Source organism: Rhamphochromis sp. 'chilingali', assembly GCF_963969265.1.
Source record: "Rhamphochromis sp. 'chilingali' genome assembly, chromosome: 11".
In the NCBI taxonomy this organism is placed as follows: Eukaryota; Metazoa; Chordata; class Actinopteri; order Cichliformes; family Cichlidae; genus Rhamphochromis; species Rhamphochromis sp. 'chilingali'.
Window position 1 is genome coordinate 30709605 of NC_137938.1, and position 6537 is coordinate 30716141.

Consider the following 6537-nt stretch of genomic DNA (forward strand, 5'->3'; position numbering starts at 1 on the left):
GTAATAGAAAATGCAGCATGTTGTAAGCGTTACATTTCTTTGTGTAAAACACTTCTAACTACTACAAACAAAATATTGGAAGCTGTTTAAGTGTTCAGAAAAGTAAAAGCTATGCAAACCCCATCTGCTGAGGAAGATAAGTTTGATATGCATTAAGCTTGTTAAGACATTAGAATCAAACCCTGAAGGTGCAGATTCTCGCTCTGATTTTATCCAGATAGAAAATAAAGAAAGGAATCAGTCATGATGACTTTTAACTCGACCATCCCACTGCACAAGCTCCCTTTTTGTGTATATTAAGTGGGCTAATTAACTGGCACTATCAAAGATAGACAAGCTGTGTAAAACTGCATCAACTGCTAAGCAAGGAGAAACTTTGGATATCTCTTTTCTGCTTTGATTTTCTCTATAAATACAGTCTACATATCACATTTGTGTTAGTGCACTGCTCTCCTGTTTGTACTACCTTTGCAGAGCCCTGTCAGAGCAGATCTCACATTTCAGGATGAAGTTTTGCTTCACTACAAAAGCCAATCAGAACATGTGTAACTTCAAAAGAATTAATTAATTCTCATTTTTAATCAAGGCTTAATCTTAATGTCTGCTCGGCACTATATGGCGTTCTGATAGAACATATGCGGGGATTAAATAGCTGAAAATGAAATGCTAATAAGAATGTATTCAAAGAAGAAGAGCAGCTAATGTGGAGATTTATACTAACTGTTGAATAACATGTTTCAGAGATAAATTAGTGCCATAAGTGTGCAGTTGTCAGTTTGGCTCGCAGAAGACATGGATGGTAAAATATTCTTTATGTGACATTTTAACTTTAATATGCGGTTATGGCTTTATTCAGAGTTCAGTTAAGTTGATGAAATTACAGGATTTCCATCAAAACACATTATGAAAAGAAACAGGCAGCTTCCATTCGAATGAATGGCATTGTTAATGGAGATAATGAATTTGAAGACGTCTCCAATCGCTGGTTTCATGTTGATAAATTTAAGTAAGCAGGACATGTTAGTGGACTTTTGCTCAGATGAATAATGCATGTTTCTTCTTTAACTGACCAATGTGATTTAAAGCTTGAAGAGCAGAAAAGAGACATGTATAGAAGGTCAGACCTTTACAGGTCCTTTTCATATATTCAGTGCTGGAGGATAACATGCATTTATTTGTAAAGTTTAGTATGTTTGCATTATAATGGCTAAAGTTCACATCAGGGACAACAGTTCACAGAAGCAAGAAGTCATGCAAAGAAAACTTAAATCGGTGATCTACCTTATTTTTCTAATTGCCAGTGAATACCACAGAGAAATATATTGTCCCTGAGGAGCATAGAACAATTAAAAACTTCACTTGGTCCACTGCTGAACTGGTCAGCATGTTCCTTCATTACCATGAACAATAATATTTAAATATTTTTTTAAATTCCTTATTTTTCTCATATGATTCTTTGGTCTTTTGGCTTACATCATATCTCTTTGGTGAAATGCACTTGCATCTGTTATTAGTCTGGTGTTTTTCTTATTTTCAATGCAGCACTTTGAAATATTTGTTTTTAAGAGTTATGTAGGACTATAAAATGTACTTACTTACCTTTGATGCAGAACTTTAAATCTAACAGTTGTAATATGTAAACTTTTTTTTAAGTTGTACACTTTTTTCTGTACATTTTGATCTGTTATGGGATCATTTTGGCTGTTGTTTATTAGTGTGATCAATTCACAGGCACAAAATAAATCAATTGACAGATTTTGGGTGGACACTATAGTTAAATAGCCAATAAAATGTATTCAATGTAAAAAATACATAAATAAAAAAACATACAAAACATTCTTTTTGTGAAAGAAAAGTTGGCATTTTTGTTCATGTATACCTCATTTATGCATCTTTAAACTTTTATAGTTATTTTCTAATTTATTGTAGTAATTTTTGTGTACTGAAGTTGTCTGAGCAATTAAAATCTTTATGTGTAGTATAAAAAGATGACCTTAAATTGTGTGTCCCATTATAACAGAGATATTAAAGGAATATAGCGCCATGAGGACAGACAATACGCTATATTTATATGGAGCAATTCATGGCTCTTGAGAAAAATGTTTGATTATTTTTTTGGGGGGGGAGAGGGGTATTTTGTTTCCTTACAGGGCATATCTGTGCTTGTATAAAAGAGGGATAATCACATGCAGGACTTTTCTTGGAAATGTGTTCCCCTTTATGTAAAAAGGAGATTTTTCTGTTGTTCAGAAAGGTATATCTGTGCGGTGTTCTTTTCCTCCCATCACTGGAAGAGGTTGAGGGCGGATTAAAGTGAAGCTAATCTCCAATCCGGGCCTCCTCCTCCTCTTCTTCTCTTTTTCGTTCCTTCAGTTCAGCCTCTCTGCAGCTGCCAGGTTGCTGTTCCACTTCTTCTCTGCGGCGGCTTTTATTCATGAGGAAGAGGGACGAGGGGGAAACAAGCAAAATGAAAATGGCAGCTGTTTGTTTACGCGTTCCCACGACTCCATGCCAATTAAGCATCGTCATTCCGTCAGCCGCTTGTCTTTCCTGATTAGACACCCCTCAGCAGACAGGGCAAGAGAAAGAGAGATGGGGAGAGTGCGGGGCCTGCAAAGAGAAAGAAAAGGCCCTGAGAGAAGAGCTCCTGTCCGGTGACCATCACAAATAAAGGCCCGCTTTTTCGTTTTTGAACATTTGAATACATCTTTGTGATTATTTCAGCCATATTAGATTACAGGACACACAGATCAGCTCTGTTAGTACACAAGGAGCTGCTTGAAACTCCTGTTGCCCGAAGCAGGAGATTTCACTCATCATTATTCTTAATAAAAAATGATCATTTTCTAGTTTATCTTTTTCTCATTGGAAAATGTATATTTTCTTCATTTTTCATCTTTTCATCTTTTACAGTCACTGTAACATCATAAAAATTAATATGTGACGCAAATTCAGTTTAAGCACATTTACTGATTGAAAAATGTAGGACAAAAACTTATTTCCCAACCTAAGAGAGGACAGAGTTAACTCATTTTTCTAGATGAATTTTCATAATCCCAGCAGCTGATTTATGATAAACTTTTAGTTTTTTCTCCTCTATTTAAGTTAAAAAAAAAATCTTAATACTTGTAGTACCCTGCTACTATATTTCTGAAGTATCGATATCATATTATACCAACACATGAGCTATCGGATGATGCAAAATAGGAATTAAGACTGAATAAAACGAGGAGGCTGGAGATCTACTTACATTTGGGTTGCTACACGGAATTAATCCTTATTATCGTTTAAAACTTTATTTCAAAATAAAAAGTCTCGGGTACTTTATTTTGAAATGATAAATAAAAATTAAATGCCTTCTTCAAATCACTTCTGGGCTTCAGTGTTTCAGTGAATAAAGGTCAAGGACATAACTAAATAAATAAACACAGGGGGGGGGAAGAAATCAATCAACCAATCAGTCAATTCCGGTCATGAATGCGCAAAACATTATACGCTAAACTTTCCACAAAAGCAAAAAGTACGACCCTCCGTCGTCTTAGCTAAGGAGGCATGATGGAGCAGGTTGGTGCTGCTGATGAGTCGTGATCAGCATAACGAATGTGTTTCTGGTTATTATTGGATTAGTTCACGCTTTAAAAAGACTCAAGAGACTCACAACATATGAATGCCACAACCGCTAAAACAGGACCCATGTGAATACGAACGGATGGCAGTCTTTTAGTGTGACAAAATCAGGTAAATATGAGTCAAAACCGATTCTGTATAAATAAATACATTAATTAATTAAATAAGTAAATTATAATAATAACAATAATAGTGTGTTTTGTACAAGGCCATATAACCTAGTAGCAGCAGTATACTTTCTATAGTGCGTGGTCTTCAGTCAGTTAAGTTCCACCCCCCCTCCCCCCCAAACTGCTATTTTTATGAAATTTGAAATGTTTATATTTCTTCTTTTCTTAAAAAAAATCAGTATTATTTCCTATTAAAACAACTCACAATGAGGTATTGTTGTACGCTAACAACATATAAAAAAGAAAAAAAGTCTTTATACTCTTTATCTAGCTGGCACCATGCACAGCCTATGAGACAATGGGATCTTGGGCACAGATATGTAAGAGGCCCTTCACTCCTCCCACATAACCCTAATTGACGCTGATTCAAAGAACCGTGTTTATGTACCTCAAAACAAATCACTTGCTCTGCTTATGCCAGGCTGATCGTAACTGTTCTGTTACCAAAATCTCAGCCTGCTGAACTGTGTATATATTTTTATATCATTCAGATGGTGCATTGCACTGTGTGGTTGTATGTTGAGCCCATTGTGTCCAAATATGTTTTGATCTGGTGAAAACAGCTCTTGATGGAAACTGAAGAGAAATGTCAATTTGCATTTACACGTTTGTACGGCACTGCCAGGCTAAAAGGAGGCAGTTAAAAAGGCAGCTATAGTTATCTTGTCCCTCTTTGTAGCTGGTTGATTAAACTTCTAAAAGGAAATGTCAACAGAAGAACTGTCCAAGGATCTCTTAACCTCAGGCCCTTGGGCCTGTGCCTGGCAGGCTCTTTCGGGGATCCTCCCCTGGCTGAAATGTTAGCATGACACCAGTCACACTGTGAAGAAAGAAAAAACATGATCAACAGCTCTGAAAACACGTGCGATCAGCCTGTAGATCTTGGATTCGGGGAAGCGGTATTTTAAAAAGTATTTTATTGTATTCATGAAGATTACTGCACTGAACAAAAAGAAACCATACCATCAGCAAACAACAAAAAAACAAACAAACAAAATAAACCCAGAGTAATCCATTTTCCAAGCTTCAAGGCTATGATCACCAGTTTTTTACTTTGCTGGTGGCTATGTGCCCCATGTGAGAACAATATTATTTTTAGTTAATATTATGATATTTTTTTAATTAGCTTTTTTGATTTTGGGGGCCGTTAAATTAGTTTAGTCTTAGAAGGAGATAATGGTTTGGATATAAACAGACCCTTTCATAATTTTGACCACATGTTAGATCCTTCTCTCATCCCATTCAATATATGGATGGTTGTGAGGAAATGAGTTACCATGAAATCGCTTATTTGAAAGGTTTGGAGATTTTACAAGTACTGTACTTATTCACACAACCACAAGAGGTCACCTTAATAAATAAACACTGGTTGTTTTAACCGCCATCAAACAATTAACCTATACTGTCATTTTTGGGCTGATTCTAATGATGTCTTCCTTCCTCTGCTAGAGACGTCATGAAACGAGCACGCATGGACACAAGTATTCAGGTATGGAGAGTATGCTTTCAGTCTTTGTCGACACCCGAGACAGCTTTAATGAACATCCCTGTAATGAGGCCTGAGGTGCCTCCTCCCTTCTGTCTGAACAGCCTCTCCACCCAGACAACAAGGCAGGCTGCAAATATAATACTGCATGTATGCTTGTGGAGGGGCCTCCCTGTCTCTCAGAGCAAGATGGAAGGAGGTTCTGTAGTCAGGCCCAATCCCACAGCCACCTCCTGAGAGGCAGCCAGCCAACAACAAAAGGGTGGAGGTCTCTCTGTGTGTGAAAAAGTGCAGGGGTGGGATGAATCAGCTCCTTGACTTTGCTGCATCTTTGTGTTTATTTAGGACCACTTGTAAGTATTTTTGTATTTTAGTCCCAGGAGCTACACTCAGAGTCTTTAAGAAGCAGTGGAAAATTTTGGAAAAATTATTTCTGCTTTTACAGACTGAGCTAGCCAAGAGCAATGGTTTATTATGATGCTGTAGTAATCATGATATCATTCATGTATTTGCCATTTGCTGAGTAACTGTAATGTTAAATATATGCTGGAAAGAGTATAGATCACGCAGGCAAGATAGATAGTATTAGTAAGGATCTGCTAACACTTTTCAAACTTGTCCCCTACAATTTATGTTTCTATAGAACTAAACTGCAATCGCAAATATGTCCTAAAGAAAATGTAATTGCTACAAAATTACATTTTCTATCACTGTAATTGGGAAACATTATTAACCTATAAGGCAAATTAAAGCACACGCTGAATGTATCAGTAAAAACACATTTTTCAGCCAAAGTATCCACTTTAAATTACACCATTATGTAACCTTTTTATGGTTATGCAAATGCACTGGAAACACTTAGTTTATTTTAGTGAGAGATTGTGGTTGCGTCTAATAGACGAAAAAACTCCACTTTTATTTACATTTAATCAAAATCTTTTTAATATCTCAACTAAATTACATGTTGCCTAAACCAAACAAGAAACTAAAGTGAATCCTGTCTTTGAGTGCTGAATAAACGTTACACTGAAAACTAGTTAAGAACTTTAGCCCTGAGCTTTTTTAGATGTCTCCTGGTTGAGCTGTTTGAGTCCAGTACGACTAGAATACAGAGAGTAGTAACTGTCCCGAAAATAAACACCAAGTGAGTGGCTGTGCTCGGGGTCACGTGTTCTAAATCGGCATTTTCTGAAATAAAATGTCTCCAGATGTGGACAGTAGTTTTACTTTATCATAATGATGTGTCTACTGAAA